At 47.1% G+C, this 22,737-nt stretch overlaps 1 protein-coding gene across 5 annotated transcripts in view; it reads right to left on the bottom strand.

The window, feature by feature from the left end:
• The window catches only part of RARB (retinoic acid receptor beta), a 1,402,065-nt gene extending 1,387,513 nt beyond the window's left edge, over positions 1–14,552 (bottom strand). For 4 of the 5 annotated variants that reach the window (XM_063922228.1, XM_063922231.1, XM_063922227.1 and 1 more), the window contains exon 1: positions 14,322–14,547. The gene's annotated coding sequence lies outside the window, so the exon portion shown is untranslated. Of the gene's footprint in view, positions 1–14,321 lie in introns of all 5 variants that reach the window. The other variant, XM_063922235.1, reaches the window with a different exon arrangement.
• Between the last annotated feature and the right edge of the window lie 8,185 nt (positions 14,553–22,737).

Below are 22,737 nucleotides of genomic sequence, written 5' to 3'. Positions count from 1 at the left end.
GGTAGAAATTTTTCTTCCTAGCTGTTGCTGTGGATACGAGGTCCCAGAGACCATCCCCAAACAATTCCTCACCCTTATAAGGCAGAATCTCCATGTGCCTTTTAAAGTCAGCATCACCTGTCCACTGCCGGGTCTCTAATACCCTCCTGGCAGAATGGACCTTGCATTAATTCTGGACGCCAACCGGCAAATATCCCTCTGTGCATCCCTCATATATAAGACTACGTCTTTAATATGCTCTATGTTAGCACCATATTCTCCCTGTCTAGGGTATTAATCTTATCTGACATGGTATCAGACCCTGCTGCAGCAGCACTATTCATGCTGAGGCAATTGCAGGTCTCAGTATAATACCTGAGTGTGTATATACAGACTTCAGGATAGCCTCCTGCTTTTTATCAGCAGGCTCCTTCAAAGTGGCCGTATCCTAAGACGGCAGTGCCACCTTTTATGACAAACGTGTGAGCGCCTTATCCACCCTAGGGGATATCTCCCAACGTGACCTATCCTCTGGCGGGAAAGGGTACGCCAGCAGTTTTTTAGAAATTACCAGTTTCTTATCGGGGGAACCCACGCTTCTTCACACACTTCATTCGCTCATCTGATGGGGGAACAAAACACCGGCTGCTTTTTCTCCCCAAACATAAAACCCCTTTTATGTGGTACTTGGGTTAATGTCAGAAATGTGTAACACATTTTTTATTGCCGAGATCATGCAACGGATGTTCCTAGTGGATTGTGTATATGTCTCAACCTCGTCGACACTGGAGTCAGACTCCGTGTCGACATCTGTGTCTGCCATCTGAGGTAACGGGCGTTTTTTGAGCCCCTGATGGCCTTTGAGACGCCTGGGCAGGCGCGGGCTGAGAAGCCGGCTGTCCCACAGCTGTTACGTCATCCAGCCTTTTATGTAAGGAGTTGACACTGTCGGTTAATACCTTCCACCTATCCATCCACTCTGGTGTCGGCCCCACACGGGGCGACATCACATTTATCGGCATCTGCTCCGCCTCCACACAAGCCTCCTCATCAAACATGTCGACACAGCCGTACCGACACACCGCACACACACAGGGAATGCTCTGACTGAGGACAGGACCCCACACAGCCCTTTGGGGAGACAGAGAGAGAGTATGCCAGCACACACCAGAGCGCTATATAATGTAGGGATTAACACTATCACTGAGTGAATTTTCCCCAATAGCTGCTTGTATAAACAATATTGCGCCTAAATTTAGTGCCCCCCTCTCTTTTTAACCCTTTGAGCCTGAAAACTACAGGGGAGAGCCTGGGGAGCTGTCTTCCAGCTACACTATGAAGAGAAAATAGCTTTTTCGCTGACTTTTCTCCCGCTTTTTTATGGATTCTGGCAGGGGTAATTATCACATATATAGCCTCTGGGGCTATATATTGTGATTAATTTGCCAGCCAAGGTGTTTTTATTGCTGCTCAGGGCACCCCCCCCCAGCGCCCTGCACCCTCAGTGACCGGAGTGTGAAGTGTGTATGAGGAGCAATGGCGCACAGCTGCAGTGCTGTGCGCTACCTTGGTGAAGACTGAAGTCTTCTGCCGCCGATTTTCCGGACCATCTTCATGCTTCTGGCTCTGTAAGGGGGACGGCGGCGCGGCTCCGGGAACGAACACCAAGGACGGGGCCTGCGGTCGATCCCTCTGGAGCTAATGGTGTCCAGTAGCCTAAGAAGCCCAAGCTAGCTGCAAGCAGGTAGGTTCGCTTCTTCTCCCCTTAGTCCCTCGGTGCAGTGAGCCTGTTGCCAGCAGGTCTCACTGTAAAATAAAAAACCTAACATATACTTTCTTTCTAGGAGCTCAGGAGAGCCCCTAGTGTGCATCCAGCTCGGCCGGGCACAGAAATCTAACTGAGGTCTGGAGGAGGGGCATAGAGGGAGGAGCCAGTGCACACCAGATAGTACCTGATCTTTCTTTTAGAGTGCCCAGTCTCCTGCGGAGCCCGTCTATTCCCCATGGTCCTTATGGAGTTCCCAGCATCCACTAGGACGTCAGAGAAATGTATTTAATGAAAAGGTGGATTCTCAAGTAGTAGAAGACTGAACTAACAGATTATTCCATCTCTCCATTAACAAGATACAATTGTAATTTGCAGAAACTTCTCCCAAAACCGTGGCCTTATTCTGTGCAGGACAGACCTTCTAAGCCTGCAGATACAAAGTAGAAAAGCTTCATACTGTGTGGATCACTATGGGGTAAATTTACTAAGATGAGAGTTCTATTTTAGATGGGATGTTGCCCATAGCAACCAATCAGATTCCAGGTATTATCTTCTAGAAGGTGCTAGATAAATGAGAAACAGAATCTAATTGGTTGCTATGGGCAACATCCCATCTTAAATAGAACTCCCATTTTAGTAAATTTACCCCTATGTGAGGGCACGTCTTGTGACATTGGGCTGATGCTGAGTTTGAATGGAATTGTGCCTCGAATTGCAGACCACAACTGCAAGCATACACAGCCAGATCTGCGTTCATCTCTGCACATGCTGCGGGCCGTCCCAGCACAGGGCCACCCAGCATTTGTGAGGCCGCCTCCCAATGCTTCCGCAATTAGATTGCGGAGGCATCAGATCTAAGGTTGACCACTGGCAGCGCGTCAGCGGGCATTTTTTATTATCGGAACAGCTGCGTACGCCATCACAGAGCCGCCCCGAAAACAGTCCCAACCTGCCCCCTTTTTCTTGGCACCGTCCCCACAACTCCCGTGCCTGTCAATCACATTCCGGACCCACAATGTGTTAGGTCGCGCGTGAGTGACCGCGGGTCTGCGTCCAGGTCTGAATCGGGCTCTAAGGCACATATTTAAGTGAAAATTACGTCCGCTGCAAACAGCATTGAACGGGTCCTGAAGCACCGATAAGGGGCTTTTGGCACGACCGCCGCATTCGTGTATGAGCATGTATCTGTAATTATGTTCTTGATGGTGCTTTTATATTTAACATATCTGCAATTTGTTTCTGTGGTTTGTCAGCAGTGGTCTTGGGTAATATTTTATTCTCAAAATATTTTTTTTTTCTAAAAGAGAGATATTAAATTAGGCTTAGTATACTTGCCTAGTAGGTGTTGGGACCCTTTGCATCGGGATGCCGCTGTTGGTATTCTGACCACCAGCATCCAAAGCACCGGGATCCCGATACCATCCCCACCTATGACAGTACCAAAAAAACATTACCTTTGACCTAGTATAATAAATTTATATGCAATAATTAAAATGCTATCTGGTCACAGGAACCATGACTTATGTGGGTATGGGTCGTTGGGTAGACACAACTTAGGTCGACATGCATTAGGTGGACAGGGACAATAGATGGATATGGTCATTAGGTCGACAGGTCAAAAGGTCGACATGGGGTTTTTTTTTACTTTTTTTGGGCGTTGTTTTCTTAGTAAAGTGACGGAGAACCCCAAGTAGTGCACCGTGTCCCCTCGCATGGCTTGCTTCGCTCGGCACAGGTTACTGTTCCAATCATAGTCCATATGGATCGTTAAGTATGAAAAAATCCCAAAAAAATTAAAAAAAATTTTTTGAAAAACTAATGTCGACCTTTTGGCCTGTCGACCTAATGACCATGTCGCACTAAAAAGAAGCACCTGAATCACTGTGCGCACTAAGCAGCTGACGATACTAGATCTCGGAAAGAGGTTTTTCCAACCCTCCACCAATAGTTCAAGTATAGAGAAACAGTTACACCGGCGCATATAAATAGTAAAAATACTTATTCCAATGATTGGGAAGATGAGGTTATATTTTCATCTCTTTTCCTCAGTCAAATAACATGCAAATTTGAGAGAAAGACAAAAATTGCATAGTATAATACCATTTTAATAAATGACATGCATGACAAGATTTATAAAAATCCCAACATGGATAATGGTAGGAAAAAGTCCCGGCCTGCAGCTCCAAGTTTTCTGTAGCGTCCACCTCAGCAATCGTCCCTTTCCCCCAATAGCAGCACCCACGCGTTTCCAACCAACCTTCTCAAGGTAAGCCTTAGTAGAAAGACTTAGTAAGCCTTACCTTGAGAAAGACCCTGGCGAGGAACGCGTGGGTGCCGCTATTGGGGGAACCGGACGATCGCTGAGGTGGACACTACGGAAAACTTGGAGCTGCAGCCCGGGATTTTTTCCTACTCACATGCCCATGAGAACTGTCCGTTGCCAGTTCTTTTCAACTAATTGGTAATTATTTATCCCGCGAGTTAGTCCAGGATACCCCACCACTTGAATGTATTTTGATTGCTGCTGCCATATATGGAACATTCATGGTGCATGCTTATTTGAGAACTATTGAAACAGTTCTCTTACCATATTGGTAATTGCATTTATTACCCAGTCTTTTACAGAAGCACATTTGGTGCTACTTTTTGCCTTTTTTATTATATATTTTATGTGTTTCCTACCATTATCCATGTTGGGATTTTTTATAAACCTTGTCATGCATGTCATTTATTAAAACGGTATTATACTATGCAATTTTTGTCTTTCTCTCAAATTTGCATGTTATTTGACTGAGGAAAAAAAGATGAAAACATAACATCATCTTCCCAATCATTGGAATAAGTATTTTTACTATTTATATGCGCTGGTATAGCGGTTTCTCTATTCTTTGTACTTGAACTAATGACCATGTTGACCTATTGACCATGTCAACCTAATGCATGCCGACCTTCAGTGGTCGAACTAATGACTGTCGACCTAAGCTGTGTCGACCTAATGACCGCATCCCACTTATGTTTGGAGATTTACATATTAGCCTGCTTCCAAAGTGATGACCCTCCAGCACCTCAGACGGTTAAGCAGAGCATACGCATGGCTAAACAGCAAATTTAGACTGAAGAAAATAAGAATTTACTTACCGATAATTCTATTTCTCGTAGTCCGTAGTGGATGCTGGGACTTCCGTAAGGACCATGGGGAATAGCGGCTCCGCAGGAGACTGGGCACAAAGTAAAAGCTTTAGGACTAGCTGGTGTGCACTGGCTCCTCCCCCTATGACCCTCCTCCAAGCCTCAGTTAGGATACTGTGCCCGGACGAGCGTACACAATAAGGAAGGATTTTGAATCCCGGGTAAGACTCATACCAGCCACACCAATCACACCGTACAACCTGTGATCTGAACCCAGTTAACAGTATGATAAAACTTAGGAGCCTCTAAAAAGATGGCTCACAACAATAAACAACCCGATTTTTTGTAACAATAACTATATACAAGTATTGCAGACAATCCGCACTTGGGATGGGCGCCCAGCATCCACTACGGACTACGAGAAATAGAATTATCGGTAAGTAAATTCTTATTTTCTCTGACGTCCTAGTGGATGCTGGGACTTCCGTAAGGACCATGGGGATTTTACCAAAGCTCCCAAACGGGCGGGAGAGTGCGGATGACTCTGCAGCACCGAATGAGAGAACTCCAGGTCCTCCTCAGCCAGGGTATCGAATTTGTAAAATTTTGCAAACGTGTTTGCCCCTGACCAAGTAGCTGCTCGGCAAAGTTGTAAAGCCGAGACAGAATGTGCAAGCTGAATTGTACTACAAATCCAACGAGCAATCGTCTGCTTAGAAGCAGGAGCACCCAGCTTGTTGGGTGCATACAGGATAAACAGCGAGTCAGATTTTCTGACTCCAGCAGTCCTGGAAACATATATTTTCAGGGCCCTGACTACGTCCAGTAACTTGGAGTCCTCCAAGTCCCTAGTAGCCGCAGGTACCACAATAGGTTGGTTCATGTGAAACGCTGAAACCACCTTAGGGAGAAATTGAGGACGAGTCCTCAATTCTGCCCTGTCTGAATGAAAAATTAGGTAAGGGCTTTTATATGATAAAGCCGCCAATTATGAGACACGCCTGGCTGAAGCCAGGGCTAACAGCATTACCACTTTCCATGTGAGATATTTCAAGTCCACAGTGGTAAGTGGTTCAAACCAATGTGATTTTAGGAACCCTAAAACTACATTGAGATCCCAAGGTGCCACTGGTGGCACAAAAGGAGGCTGTATATGCAGTACCCCCTTGACAAACGTCTGAACTTCAGGCACTGAAGCCAGTTCTTTCTGGAAGAAGATCGACAGGGCCGAAATTTGAACCTTAATGGATCCTAATTTTAGGCCCATAGACAGTCCTGCTTGCAGGAAATGTAAGAAACGACCCAGTTGAAATTCCTCTGTGGGGGCCTTCTTGGCCTCACACCACGCAACATATTTTCGCCAAATGCGGTGATAATGTTTCGCGGTTACATCCTTCCTGGCTTTGATCAGGGTAGGGATGACTTCATCTGGAATGCCTTTTTCCATCAGGATCCGGCGTTCAACCGCCATGCCGTCAAACGCAGCCGCGGTAAGTCTTGGAACAGACAAGGTCCCTGCTGGAGCAGGTCCTTTCTTAGAGGTAGAGGCCACGGATCCTCCGTGAGCATCTCTTGCAGTTCCGGGTACCAAGTTCTTCTTGGCCAATCCGGAGCCACGAGTATAGTTCTTACTCCTCTCTTTCTTATGATTCTCAGTACTTTTGGTATGAGAGGCAGAGGAGGGAACACATACACCGACTGGTACACCCACGGTGTTACCAGTCTGCTGAGGAAGTCTGCTTCCCAGTTGTCCACTCCCGGAATGAACACTGCTGACAGTGCTACCACATGATTTTCCGCCCAGCGGAGAATCCTTGCAGCTTCTGCCATTGCCCTCCTGCTTCTTGTGCCGCCCTGTCTGTTGACGTGGGCGACTGCCGTGATGTTGTCCGATTTGATCAATACCGACTGACCCTGAAGCAGAGGCCTTGCTTGACTTAGGGCATTGTAAATGGCCCTTAGTTCCAGGATATTTATGTGAAGAGACGTTTCCATGCTTGACCACAAGCCCTGGAAATTTATTCCCTGTGTGACTGCTCCCCAGCCTCTCAGGCTGGCATCCGTGGTCACCAGCATCCAATCCTGAATGCAGAATCTGCGGCCCTCTAGAAGATGAGCCCTCTGTAACCACCACAGGAGAGACACCCTTGTCCTTGGAGATAGGGTAATCCGCTGATGCATCTGAAGATGCGATCCGGACCATTTGTCCAGCAGATCCCACTGAAACGTTCTTGCATGGAATCTTCCGAATGGAATCGCTTCGTAAGAAGCCACCATTTTTCCCAGGACTCTCGTGCATTGATGCACTGACACCTGGCCTGGTTTTAGGAGGTTCCTGACTAGCTCGGATAACTCCCTGGCCTTCTCCTCCGGGAAAAACACCTTTTTCTGGACTGTGTCCAGAATCATCCCCAGGAACAGTAGACGTGTTGTTGGAATCAGCTGTGATTTTGGGATATTTAGAATCCACCCGTGCTGACGTAACACTACCTGAGACAGTGCTACTCCGAACTCTAACTGTTCCCTGGACCTTGCCCTTATCAGGAGATCGTCCAAGTAAGGGATAATTAAGACGCCTTTTCTTCGAAGAAGAATCATCATTTCGGCCATTACCTTGGTAAAAGACCCGGGGTGCCGTGGACAATCCAAACGGCAGCGTCTGAAACTGATAATGACAGTCTTGTACCACAAACCTGAGGTACCCTTGGTGAGAAGGGAAGATTGGGACATGGAGATAAGCATCTTTGATGTCCAGAGATACCATATAGTCCCCTTCTTCCAGATTCGCTATCACTGCTCTGAGTGATTCCATCTTGAACTTGAACCTTTTTATGTAAGTGTTCAAGGATTTTAGATTTAAAATTGGTCTCACCGAGCCGTCCGGCTTCGGTACCACAAACAGCGTGGAATAATACCCCTTTCCCTGTTGTAGGAGGGGTACCTTGATTATCACCTGCTGGGAATACAGCTTGTGAATAGCTTCCAATACTGCCTCCCTGTCGGAGGGAGACGTTGGTAGAGCAGACTTCAGGAATCTTCGAGGGGGAGACGTCTCGAATTCCAATTTGTACCCCTGTGATACTACCTGCAGGATCCAGGGGTCCACTTGCGAGTGAGCCCACTGCGCGTTGAAATTTTTGAGACGGGCCCCCACCGTGCCTGAGTCCGCTTGTAAAGCCCCAGCGTCATGCTGAAGACTTGGCAGAAGCGGGGGAGGGCTTCTGCTCCTGGGAAGAGGCTGCCTGGTGCAGTCTTTTTCCTCTTCCTCTGCCCCGGGGCAGAAATGAGTGGCCTTTTGCCCGCTTGTTCTTATGGGAACGAAAGGACTGAGTTTGAAAAGACGGTGTCTTTTTCTGCTGAGAGGTGACCTGGGGTAAAAAGGTGGACTTTCCAGCCGTTGCCGTGGCCACCAGGTCTGATAGACCGACCCCAAATAACTCCTCCCCTTTATACGGCAATACTTCCATATGTCGTTTGGAATCTGCATCACCTGACCACTGTCGCGTCCATAACGCCCTTCTGGCAGAAATGGACATCGCACTCACTCTTGATGCCAGGGTGCAAATATCCCTCTGTGCATCACGCATATATAGTAATGCATCCTTTAAATGCTCTATAGTTAATAATATACTGTCCCTATCCAGGGTATCAATATTTTCAGTCAGGGAAACCGACCAAGCCACTCCAGCGCTGCACATCCAGGCTGAGGCGATTGCTGGTCGCAGTATAACACCAGTATGTGTGTATATACCTTTTAGGATATTTTCCAGCCTTCTATCAGCTGGTTCCTTGAGGGCGGCCGTATCAGGAGACGGTAACGCCACTTGTTTTGATAAGCGTGTGAGCGCCTTATCTACCCTAGGGGGTGTTTCCCAACGTGCCCTAACCTCTGGCGGGAAAGGGTATAGTGCCAATAATTTGTTAGAAATCAGCAGTTTTTTATCGGGGGAAACCCACGCCTTATCACACACCTCATTTAATTCATCTGATTCAGGAAAAACTACTGGTAGTTTTTTCACACCCCACATAATACCCTTTTTTGTGGTACTTGTAGTGTCAGAAATGTTCAATGCCTCCTTCATCGCCGTGATCATGTAACGTGTGGCCCTACTGGACATTACGTTCGTCTCCTCACCGTCGACACTGGATTCAGTATCCGTGTCTGGGTCTGTGTCGACCATCTGAGGTAACGGGCGTTTTAGCGCCCCTGACGGTGTCTGAGACGCCTGAATAGGCACTAACTGATTTGCCGGCTGTCTCATGTCGTCAACAGTTTTTTGCAAAGTGCTGACATTGTCACGTAATTCTTTAAATACAACCATCCAGTCAGGTGTCGACTCCCTAGGGGGTGACATCACTAACACAGGCAATTGCTCTGCTTCCACATCATTTTCCTCCTCATACATGTCGACACAATCGTACCGACACCCAGCACACACACAGGGAATGCTCTGACAGAGGATAGGACCCCACTAGCCCTTTGGGGAGACAGAGGGAGAGTTTGCCAGCACACACCAGAGCGCTATATATATTCAGGGATAACCTTATATAAGTGTTACTCCCTTTATAGCTGCTGTATTATATATTAGCTGCCAATAGTGCCCCCCTCTCTTGTTTTACCCTGTTTCTGTAGTGTAGTCTGCAGGGGAGAGTCAGGGAGCCGTCCTTCCAGCGGAGCTGTGAAAGAAAATGGCGCTTGTGTGCTGAGGAGATAGGCTCCGCCCCCTTCACGGCGGCCTTTTCTCCCGCTTTTTTCTGGAAAACTGGCAGGGGTTAAATGCATCCATATAGCCCAGGAGCTATATGTGATGCATTTCTTTAGCCACATAAGGTTTTTTATCAAGTTTTATTGCGTCTCAGGGCGCTCCCCCCCAGCGCCCTGCACCCTCAGTGACCGGAGTGTGAAGTGTGCTGAGAGCAATGGCGCACAGCTGCAGTGCTGTGCGCTACCTTATCTGAAGACAGGAACGTCTTCTGCCGCCGCTTTCTCCGGACCTCTTCGCTCTTCTGGCTCTGTAAGGGGGCCGGCGGCGCGGCTCCGGGACCCATCCAGGCTGAACCTGTGATCGTCCCTCTGGAGCTAATGTCCAGTAGCCAAGAAGCCCAATCCACTCTGCACGCAGGTGAGTTCGCTTCTTCTCCCCTTAGTCCCGCGCTGCAGTGAGCCTGTTGCCAGCAGGACTCACTGAAAATAAAAAACCTAAGTATACTTTTACTTCTAAGCAGCTCAGGAGAGCCACCTAGATTGCACCCTTCTCGGCCGGGCACAAAATCTTAACTGAGGCTTGGAGAAGGGTCATAGGGGGAGGAGCCAGTGCACACCAGCTAGTCCTAAAGCTTTTACTTTGTGCCCAGTCTCCTGCGGAGCCGCTATTCCCCATGGTCCTTACGGAAGTCCCAGCATCCACTAGGACGTCAGAGAAATAACAAATTTATTACTGTACTTACACAGTGACCATTGCATTATTTTCACCACACTTTTTCAATCTAGAAATTTGAAAAGAACTGTACAATTCTATGGAAAGCTACAAACATAATCTGCATAGGATCAGACTCGGCCTAAGTGGACATAATATTATGGGGCAGATGTACTAACCTGGATAAGGCATAAGGAAGTGATAAACCAGTGATAAATGCAAAGTGATACAACACGCACCAGCCAATCAGCTCCTAACTGTTAATTTACATATTGGAACTGATTGGCTGGTGCGTTTATCACCTTGTATTTATCACTGGTTTATCACTTCCTTATGCCTTATCCAGGTTAATACATCTGCCCCTATGTCGGCAGTGACCATGTTGAGATTTGTAATGTAGACATGAGAAAGTTGAAAGTGAATGTGTCGACATGTTCATTATAACAACATTCAGCATATCAACACTGAAGAATTGTCAGCATGGTCACAATGTTGACAATGTAATTCTGCAGTATCCCTCACTAGTGTTGCCGGCAGAATGGGGGCAGGGCAGAGTGCTGACATGCGGGGAGGCTTTCGGATGTGCTTGGCTTTACAGATGTGCTGGGCTTCATCCAAACTCTCCCCTCAATGTGAATAGATGCCGTGAGCATGGCCCCTAGTGAAAGGTGCAATCAGAAACAGCTGCTTTTCCCACCCGCGGGACACTGCGGCACTTGGGTGGGGATGGCACAGTTAGGGCACGGTGCATTTTTAAACTTTAAAATTGGGCAGGGTGCAGGTCCCTGCTAAAACAGCCCAGAGTGAACACTACCTAACGCTAACCCTAATGTAGACATTTTGCCCATGTTGCAGGTGTCCATACCTCCCAACATGACCCTCTCCAGGAGGGACAGAATGTTCTGCTCCTGGGCTTCCTTCTTAATAAATGATTGCCATTACCTGTGCTGAAACACCTTTCTTATCTTTTAACCTGTGCCTGCACAGGTGCCTGCAATCACACATTAAGTGGGAAGTCCAGGAGCAGAGCATTGGGGTCGATTCAATTCGGCAATTTAAGAATAGCGCCAGGAATTAGCTCCCGACGCTATTCAATTCAGCTCCAGTTAAGTCGGCAATGTCCCGTTCTCGCCGACTAAACAGGTTGAATTGTCGGGAGAACGGACATTCTCCGACCTAACTCCCCGGCGCAAGGCTGATTCCCGACAGAATCAGCCTCGCGCCGGCCGCGAGGCAGCACTTTTGTCGGGTTTCTTCTCTCATCCCCCGGGGATGAGAGAAGAATTCCCGACAATTGCGGGTCACTAGCAGCTGAATTGAACAGCGTCGGGAGCTAATTCCCGGCGCTATTCTTAAATTGCCGAATTGAATCGACCCCATTGTGTCCCTCCTGGAGAGGGTCATGTTGGGAGGTATGGGTGTCTATACTTATTATGCCGGCATTATGACCATGTCGACATCATAACGGTTGACATTCTGGTATCGAAACATTGACCATCAATTTTAGGACTGCCTCCTAGCACAGGGCGTAATTCCAAGTTGATCGCAGCAGGAAATTTTTTAGCAGTTGGGCAAAACCATGTGCGCTGCAGGGGAGGCAGATTTAACATGTTCAGAGAGTTAGATTTGGGTGTGGTGTGTTCAATCTGCAATCTAATTTGCAGTGTAAAAATAAAGCAGCCAGTATTTACCCTGCACAGAAATAAAATAACCCACCCAAATCTAACTCTCTCTGCACATGTTATATCTGCCCCCCCTGCACTGCACATGGTTTTGCCCAACTGCTAAAAAATTTCCTGCTGCGATCAACTTGGAATTACCCCCACAGCTCTATGTTCAACGTCAATGAGAGTCCATTGAAAAGTATACACAGGCAGGTAAATGGGTGATTTTAGCTTTAAATAATAGATATTACCAACATACTTTTAGTTTATAAAATAAATAGACAGTTAATATATATGTTACAGGAGTAGGACTATAAATAGTTTACCATTTTTTAGAAACTGAATTGAAGGTGCTTTTAGTCAATCATTTCAAGGTGCCTTTATGAGTGAAGTTCAGCTGATGTGGGCAGGCATCCTGCAGTTTTTAGATATTTCAGCAATGACCCTGTCATACACTTCTCTGGATCATGCACTTCCCCTGTCAAAGCAGTTTACAATCAAATGCGTAAACACTATCCATACGCAGAGAATAGTCATCTCAAAGCATGAACAGTCCGGTTATTGTTCCACTGCCCCCAAAGCTAAATAACGTTTCAAACTACTTTACCACAACAATGGCTGCATGCTGCTTATGTAGTAAAGAGGTTAAATAATTATGGAAGTTTATGCTTTGGTGACTTGAGGAGGGGACAGAATGACCTCCTGTTGTAATCACTACACATAATGCACTAATGCAATTAAGGGATCGGAAGCAGTGGGTCACTGAGGGCACACTAACCCAGCTCTGACATTACTCACAATATGGTCATCAGCAGGTGGAAGATACTGTACATAGGGATTCAGGAACTGAGACACTATTATGTTTTCCGCCTGCATTTTCTTGTGTACCTCCAATGCCTCCTTCACTTACAGTATGAAAACCGAGGAAACCTAATGCATCCAATACTGTACTTTTATTAATACAATGGGAAATGCAGCCTTTGAAAATTACAAAATACATCTAACACCCTAAAAGCACATTAGAAATAGGACAAATTATTTTCTATGTGCTGCATTCTAAAATGTTGCAGTTTTTAGTTTTAAAAAATAGCACGACTGATTTCTCACGCTACCCCTACAGTAATTGTACTGGCAAACACACAACATACAGTATGAAAAGCGTGTGGAAACTGCATTAAACAATGCATCATTAAACTACATCTAAAGTGCACATTAGTGTCATGCAGTTTCCCACAACACCTGTGAACAAGCCCGTGCCAATACCTGTCCTGTCCATAATGAGCTTTTCATGTGTTTTAACTTGTGAAAAGCACTACAAAATCAAATAGGTGTGAACAGCCGCCATGTTCCATGCTGTAATAAAGCAAATAACACCACAAGTGCCGTCACTGGGGCTGCATGGCAGGTGCCCCCTGCTGTAATAAAGCAAATAACATCACAAGTGCCCTCACTGGGGCTGCATGGCAGGTGCCCCCTGCTGTAATTATGCAAATAACATCACAAGTGCCGTCACTGGGGCTGCATGGCAGGTGCCCCCTGCTGTAATAAAGCAAATAACATCACAAGTGCCCTCACTGGGGCTGCATGGCAGGTGCCCCCTGCTGTAATTATGCAAATAACATCACAAGTGCCGTCACTGGGGCTGCATGGCAGGTGCCCCCTGCTGTAATAAAGCAAATAACATCACAAGTGCCGTCACTGGGGCTGCATGGCAGGTGCCCCCTGCTGTAATTATGCAAATAACATCACAGGTGCCCTCACTGGGGCTGCATGGCAGGTGCCCCCCTGCTGTAATTATGCAAATAACATCACAGGTGCCCTCACTGGGACTGCATGGCAGGTGCCAGAGCAGGGAGGGGGCAGCAACCATCATTCATTCAAATATGTAGCAACTCTGTGTCCGCCAATGAGCCTAGGAGCACCGTCTACTCTGAGATAGATAGATAGATAGATAGATAGATAGATAGATAGATAGATAGATAGATAGATAGATAGATAGATAGATAGATAGATAGACAGACAGACCACATTACAACCTCACCACATTAATAATAAAAAAAAAGTTCCGCCACACTACACAGTATTTTCCCGCACACGTGCGACACGAGTGGCCGGTAGTGACAGCAGGATGAGTGTCACTAGTAACAGGTAGGAGCCCCGCCACCCACACGTGTCCCATAAAACAGACACAGCCCCGCTGTGGGAAGCACACACAGCAGCAGGCGGCGAGACCGTGCAGACAGAAACTTCCCCGCGCCAGGGGATGAGCCGACACCGAGTGATGAGCACCTGCCCCGGCTACCTGCAGCAGCCACACACAATGCACGCTGCCAGCACACAGTGCCACCCCGTGCCCGGGCTTACCTTGCGGAGCATCAGCAGCAGCCGGGTCCGGGCGGTGACGGAGAGCGGCGGCGGCGGAGGGTACAGTGCACCAGCAGCACTTGTGACAGCAGCAGCATCAGAGACAGCAGCAGAGCCGCCGTGGTCTGCAGCAGCAGCAGCTCCCCCCTCCCGCGCACAGGGAAGACCCGGGGAGGCAGCGCATGTGCAGAGGTCCCCTGCCCTGGCTCCTGCCACCTGTCTGGGCACCCGGGGGTCACACAGCGGCTTCCCCGGATCTAACAGCACTGTCTGTATGACGCTGCAAGAGTTTATTATACTGAAATGATGCTGCGCCTATTGCCCGTACACATGTCTGTACAGAGGTGTGTATATCCGAGGCGCCACTTGGTTATTTTATAAATATATATATATATATATATATATATATATATATATATATATATATGTGTGTGTGTATATATATATATATACACACCGTATGTACTCACACACGCACAATCTATATAAATACACATACATACTACTGACCATATAGTCCTGCTGCTACTAATATCTATCAGTAATTTAATAAATTTATTCAGTGGGGAAACACATTGTAAAACTTACAGTGTTATTATATAAGAATATTACGGGCATTATGTATCCTTGGCATTAAAGCATTAGCGTAATGCATATAGTTACCATGTCACAGCTGAGCTTCCATCAATCTAATTCATTCTTTGATAAAGTATATGCTGCCACAGATTTTTCTGTATCCAAGGTCTTTCATTCCTTACAATTACTGCATCTGCACCAGTTTGCAGGATTAGAGAAAAAAAATATGTGTGTATATATATAATATATATCATATTAGGGCATAGTTGATTATTAGGGCATATCTGATTAGAGCATAATCTGTACACAAATATATTCTTTTAATATAATTTTTTCAAGTAAATGTATTGGGTTTTTCAGAGCCATAACTTGATTTTTTGGTGCCCTGGTCCAGAAAGCATTGACACCCCTACATTTTATAATAGGGGCATAATGTGTGCGCCCCAGTCCGTGCAATGCGTTTCAGATCCTTACCTGAAGTAGGGTTCATCGGAACCCGAAACGTGTTGCACAGACTGCTTGCTGCCTACACCTGGGAGACTCTTTCATTTACAGTACAGCCTTTACGGACTCATACACTGCGTTGGTGTCAAGCTACTTAGCCCAGGGCCCTTTTGCTCTGCTGGCATTAGCCCACTGCAGCACCTGCTTATGGTGAGATGCAGAGGGATCACCCCTTAATTTGTACATTGTATTGATTTGAATTATGATAAAGTATGTTTTATCTTTGTTATTTGGATGTAATAAAAAAATCCATATTTTAAAATATTCTCGTGGTTATTTGGGTAATTATTATTGGAAGATGTGAAATTAGTTTTAGCTTTGCCCCCCACTCAGAATCAGCCCTATATTGTCCTAACATATAAACAGGCATCAATGCTTCTAATAAGACAACAGTGTGGACTAATGATGATCACAGACCCCCTTTATTTGTTACAATGCACCTGCTCCTTCACTGCTCCAATAAGCAAAGCAGTGAAGGAGGTTTTAGGCTGGATACACACTTTCACGAGTCAGAAGGATTTGCAAATAGATAGCAGATATTATTAATATAACAAGGAAAAACTGCAACCCAATAGTGAGAAACAGAATACAATAGGACTGTATTTTATTTGCCGTTTTTGCAACTTTCTTCTATTAATCAGGGATACCTTAATAAGTCACAGAAAACTTCAGGTCTCTACTGTTGGCAGAAGTTATAGGACCAAAGTAATGGGTCTAAGTAACAAGTAGTATACATTCAGTTTCCCTGGATCTGTAAATTCAGGCTACAGGAATCAGTCTCCCGTTGCCTGCTTGTACCTAGCTGCTGTCCTGGGATAACAAGTATACACCGGCGCTGGAATTCCAACATGCTGCCAGAACACTGGCACCAGAATCCAACAACAGTCAAAATGCCAACACCAGCATCCTGACAGCCAGTAACCAGATCCTAAGTATGCCGGGGACTGTTAGAGTTAGGCAGCGTTGCGTGGGATAGGTTTAGGCACTAAGGGGGGGGGGGAGGGGGTTTCGGGTTCAGGTTTCCAGAATCAGTATCCCTTAGCCTGCTTGTACCTAGGTGCTGCTCTGGAATAACAAGTATATCCTGGTGCCGGAATCCCAACACGCGGCCAGAACAGTGGTGTCAGAATCCCTACATCCGGCAACCCGAACGTAAGTATGCCGGTAACTGTTAGGTTTAGGCTGCGGTGTTGGGGCTGTTAGGGGTATGACTAGGTTTAGGATCTAAGCGAGGGTTCAGGTCAGTGGCGGGACTAGAAATTTTTCTCCCCCAAGCCAAAAAATCCTTCGGCGCCCCCCCCCCCCCATACCCCCCGTAATTGGCACTAGCAAAGGTAGAAAAATGCGCGCGCCGCAGGTGCGCGCCGGCAAAAAGGGTGTGTGGCTTTGTCGAAATGGGCTTGGCTTTGCGTGGAGGGCGTGGCATTGCAGGAAAAGACTACCTTATACCCCAGTTTTGCAACCTGCACGCCCAGACGTTGGCCACCACAGGAAAGAAAAATAATCCTGATTCATGCCCCTTACATTATTTGTCATTTTTCCTCCTTATAGTAATGCCCAGTATACATTATTCCACATACTGCAATGGCCCTTAGACATTATTCCACACACAATAATGCACATGACACAATATGCACACACTGTAATGCCCCAGACACATTATGCCACACACCGTAATGCCTGTGACACATTATGACAGGAATCGCAATGCCCGTTATACATTATGCTACACACTGCAATGTCCCTGATACATTATAGCACATACAATGTCTGTGACACAGTATGACACACACCACAATGATCCTGAGACATTATACCACATACCACAATGCCCGTGATATAGTATACAACACACCGTAATGCCTGATACATTATGACACACACCGTAATGCCCATTACACATTAAGTTCTACAGTAAGGCTTCTAATTACTTTTAAATTACCTGCTCGTTGCCAGGGGTTTCATGCTCTTGGTTCCATGCACGGTGCCAGGGGTTTTCATGCTCGTTGCCAGGGGTTTCATGCACTGGGTGTCACGCTCGTTGCTAGGGGGTAGTGCTTGTTGCTAGGGCCATGCTCCCAGTGCCACATATGCCCCCAGTGCCAGATATTCCCCCACAGTGCCAGGTATATGCCCCTAGTGCCAGATATTCCCCCACAGTGCCAGCTACATGCCCCCAGTGCCACATATACACCCCCCCCAGTGCCACATATGCCCCCTCAGTGCCTGCTCCCCCCAGTGCCAAATATTCCCCCACAGTGCCACATATGCCCCCTCAGTGCCTGCTCCCCCCAGTGCCAAATATTCCCCCACAGTGCCAGGTATATGCCCCCAGTGCCAGATATTCCCCCACAGTGCCAGGTATATGCCTCCAGTGCCAGATCTTCCCCCCACAGTGCCAGGTATATGCCCCCAGTGCCAGATCTGCCCCCACAGTGCCAGGTATATGCCCCCAGTGCCAGATCTGCCCCCACAGTGCCAGGTATATGCCCCCAGTGCCAGATCTGCCCCCACAGTGCCAGGTATATGCCTCCAGTGCCAGATCTTCCCCCCACAGTGCCAGGTATATGCCCCCAGTGCCATATCTGCCCCCACAGTGCCAGGTATATGCCCCCAGTGCCAGATCTGCCCCCACAGTGCCAGGTATATGCCCCCAGTGCCAGATCTGCCCCCACAGTGCCAGGTATATGCCCCCAGTGCCAGATCTTCCCCCCACAGTGCCAGGTATATGCCCCCAGTGCCAGATCTGCCCCCACAGTGCCAGGTATATGCCCCCAGTGCCAGATCTGCCCCCACAGTGCCAGGTATATGCCCCCAGTGCCAGATCTGCCCCCACAGTGCCAGGTATATGCCCCCCAGTGCCAGATCTGCCCCCACAGTGCCAGGTATATGCCCCCAGTGCCAGATCTTCCCCCCACAGTGCCAGGTATATGCCCCCAGTGCCAGATCTGCCACCCACAGTGCCAGGTATATGCCCCAAGTGCCTGCTCCCCCCCACCCCCCATGTGTTGGAGGGACACGGAGCGCATCGCGCGTCTCTCCTGCGTCCCTCCTGGCTCTCCCCCCGACTAGTCTAATAAAGGAAGTGCCGGTTCGTGAGCCAATCAGAGCTCACGAACGGCACTTCCTTAGACCGGCCGGGGGAGAGCCAGGGAGGGACACAGGAGAGACGCGCGATGTGCGTTCCGTGTCCCTCCAACACAGCAGGGAGGGAGAGGAGACCGCAGATTGTCAATCTGTTCTAAGTCAGTGGCGCCCCCGCAGCCCCTCGCCCCCAAGCCACCGCGAGGACTGCGGGGGCAGTAGTTACGCCACCGGTTCAGGTTATGCTGCTATGGGGTTATGGTCAGGCTGTGGGGAGGGAGGGTTAGGTCTAGGCACCACTGGTAAGGGTTAGGCTGCAAGGGGAAGGTTAGGCTGCGGGGATGGTGGTGTTAGGTATCGGCACCACCAGGAAGGGTTAGGGTGGGGGGTATGGGGGATAGGGTTAGGCTGCAGGAAGAGTGGGGAGGGTAAGTATACTTACCGAACCGCCGGTTGGGATTCTCACCATCGGGATGCCACTGTTGGTCTTCAGACCGACAGCATCCTGAACGCCAGTCGCGCATAGGTATTCCTTAAATACAACTTATACTGAACACATATACTTTTGAACATTTAATTGTTTCTAATACATGCTAACACCAGGCAATAATTGGGATACTTTTGGTAGTATTAATGTGTATTTAAATATGCAAAGATGGCATTTACAGTCTATTGTACACCCCTGTATGCATAATTATATACAAAGACTCTCAATTGAAGAATGTACAAACGCTTTACTAATCACTATTACAAAGAGAAAATACATTAGGAATCTGAAATTCCATTGTTACTCAAAAACACCATAGAAATAACGCAATCCGTTTACCATACCGGCTTTCGGGATACTGGCAGCCGGATTCCCGACGCCAGAAACCCAACACCGGTCAGAAGTCCGACATCAATTACAATGCTGGCACCGGAATCCCAACTGCCGGCATCCGGATCCTAAGTATGCTGTTGGTAGGGGGGTGGGGTTAAGTTTAGGCACTAGAGCGGTGATGGCTAACCTTGACACTCCAGCTGTTGTTGAACTACATATCCCAGCATGCCCTGCTACAGTTTTATTTGGCCATGCTAAAACTGATGCAGGGCATGCTGGGATGTGTAGTACAACAACAGCTGGAATGTCAAGGTTAGCCATCACTGCACTAGAGGGAGGGTTAGGGTTAGGTTGCAGAGGGGGGAGGTTAGGGTTAGGCTGCAGAGGGGAGAGGTTAGGGTTAGGTTGCTGGGATGTCCCTGTCAGTATTCTGACTGCTGGCATCCCAAGCGCTGAGATCCCGATACCATTCCGAACAAAAAAATACAGAGCAGTAACAGTACAGAACATTGAATGCACAATGCAATACCAGTATACAACAATACCAGTACAGAGCATTACCAGTATAGAATAGAAATACTAGCAATGTGCATGACCAGTGGCGTCGAGAGAGGGGGGGATAGAGTACAAATTACCTGGGCCCAGGTCTGATAGAGGGGCCCAGTGGGGGCCCAGGTCCATGCCTCCTGTGATTAAGCTATGCCCCCTGAAAAGTACCTGTGCCCAGCCAGGCACTCTACTAACCTGGCTGGGAGGCATGCCATGCTCCTGTGAGTGGGTACTTCTGATGTGCTAGACACGCCCCCAAAGAGGAGTGGCCATGCCCTCAGCATGCTGTAGTCACACCCCCTCCAGTGGGGGCAGGGGGGCACAGGAAGCTGTTGTACCGGGGCCCAGAATTTCTCTTGGCAGCCCTGTGCATGTCCAGTGCAGAACAATTCTAATACAGAGTAATACAGGTTGAGTATCCCACATCCAAATATTCCGAAATACAGATTTTTTTCAGTGAGAGTGAGATAGTGAAACCTTTGTTTTCTGATGGCTCAATGGCCCTCATTCCGAGTTGTTCGCTCGTTGCCGATTTTCTCTATATTGCGATTAGTCGCTTACTGCGCATGCGCAATGTTCGTAGAGCGCATGCGCTAGTTATTTTACTCAAAAGTTAGGTATTTTACTCACGGCATTACGAGGATTTTTCTTCGTTCTGGTGATCAGAGTGTGATTGACAGGAAGTGGGTGTTTCTGGGCGGAAACTGGCCGTTTTATGGGTGTGTGTGAAAAAACGCTGCCGTTTCTGGGAAAAACGCAGGAGTGGCTGGAGAAACGGGGGAGTGCCTGGGCGAACGCTGGGTGTGTTTGTGACGTCAAACCAGGAACGAAACTGACTGAACTGATCGCAGTGGCAGAGTAAGTGTCGAGCTACTCAGAAACTGCTAAGAAATTTCTATTCGCAATTTTGAGAATCTTTCGTTCGCAATTTTGCTAAGCTAAGATTCACTCCCAGAGGGCGGCGGCTTAGCGTGTGCAATGCTGCTAAAAGCAGCTAGCGAGCGAACAACTCGGAATGAGGGCCAATGTACACACACTTTGTTTAATGCACAAAGTTAGTAAAAATATTGGCTAAAATTACCTTCAGGCTGTGTGTATAAGGTGTATATGAAACATAAATACATTCTGTGCTTAGACTTGGGTCCCATCGCCATGATATCTCATTATGGTATGCAATTATTCCAAAATACGGAAAAATCCGATATCCAAAATACTTCTGGTCCCAAGCATTTTGGATAAGGGATACTCAACCTGTACTACTGTAGTACAGAGCATTACAAGTGCACAATAATACCATTGCACAGCAATACCAGTAGGCCTACAGATCATTGCTAGTTTTAATAACTGTGTCATCCATGGAGCACAAACGTTGCTCAGTTCATTCAAATTAACACTTCTAGATATAATTTTAGATATCAATTTACAATAAAACAATTTAAGATACTCAGTTTACACTAAATGCTAATTATTTATTTTATTTTAATCCATTGTGTGTGTGTGTGTGTGTGTGTGTGTGTGTGTGTGTGTGTGTGTGTGTGTGTGTGTGTCTAGTGAGTCTTGTGTTATGTTCTAGTAATCTTCAACCTTTTACACTGCTTCAACTTCATCAATCTTTTTCTTGTCACCTCATTCACGTGTCTGTATCTATTAAACTATTCTATTCTATTTACAGTACAAAATAAAGAAATACATTTCTCCGGTGCAAACACCCATTTTCACCAGATTTATGGCTTGGGCTCCTCCCTATTTACTAAAGCCCCCTCAGTATTGCCACTATTTAAGACAGAGTACACTCCTCTTATAGAATGGTGATAGTGGATTGTGATAGCAGTGGACTTTAATAGGAATTAATTCTTACATAACTAAAGCATTTTCTGTTGTTATGTATTATATATATTTTTCTGTTATTTAGATTTTTTTCTGTTACTTATATTTTATTGAAAGTGAAACGGGAAACCCAAATGCATGTGTCCAGTCCACTGTCACTGTATACATGTGAACCAGAAAAGCAGTCTGCTCAGACTCTGTACAATTATCTAGCAGATAATCTGCTAGAGATGAGCGGGTTCGGTTTCTTTGAATCCGAACCCGCACGAACTTCACTTTTTTTTTCACGGGTCCGAGCGACTCGGATCTTCCCGCCTTGCTCGGTTAACCCGAGCGCGCCCGAACGTCATCATGACGCTGTCGGATTCTCGCGAGACTCGGATTCTATATAAGGAGCCGCGCGTCGCCGCCATTTTCACACGTGCATTGAGATTGATAGGGAGAGGACGTGGCTGGCGTCCTCTCCATTTAGATTAGATTTAGAAGAGAGAGAGAGAGAGAGATTGCTGTGATACTGTAGATTAGAAGAGAGTGCAGAGTGCAGACAGAGTTTAGTGACTGACGACCACAGTGACCAGTGACCACCAGAGACAGTGCAGTTGTTTGTTTTATTTAATATATCCGTTCTCTGCCTGAAAAAAACGATACACAGTCACACAGTGACTCAGTCTGTGTGCACTGCTCAGCCCAGTGTGCTGCACATCAATGTATTGTATATAAAGCTTATAATTGTGGGGGAGACTGGGGAGCACTGCAGGTTGTTATAGCAGGAGCCAGGAGTACATGATAAATAATATTATATTAAAATTAAACAGTGCACACTTTTGCTGCAGGAGTGCCACTGCCAGTGTGACTAGTGGTGACCAGTGCCTGACCACCAGTATATTAGTAGTATTGTATACTATCTCTTTATCAACCAGTCTATATTAGCAGCAGACACAGTACAGTGCGGTAGTTCATGGCTGTGGCTACCTCTGTGTCGGCACTCGGCAGGCAGTCCGTCCATCCATAATTGTATTATATACCACCTAACCGTGGTTTTTTTTTTCTTTCTTT

The sequence above is a fragment of the Pseudophryne corroboree genome, chromosome 5 (genome assembly GCF_028390025.1).
Source record: "Pseudophryne corroboree isolate aPseCor3 chromosome 5, aPseCor3.hap2, whole genome shotgun sequence".
Lineage (NCBI taxonomy): Eukaryota > Metazoa > Chordata > Amphibia > Anura > Myobatrachidae > Pseudophryne > Pseudophryne corroboree.
The sequence above is the reverse complement of the archived record's forward strand: the minus strand, read 5'-3'. Positions and strand labels throughout refer to the sequence as shown.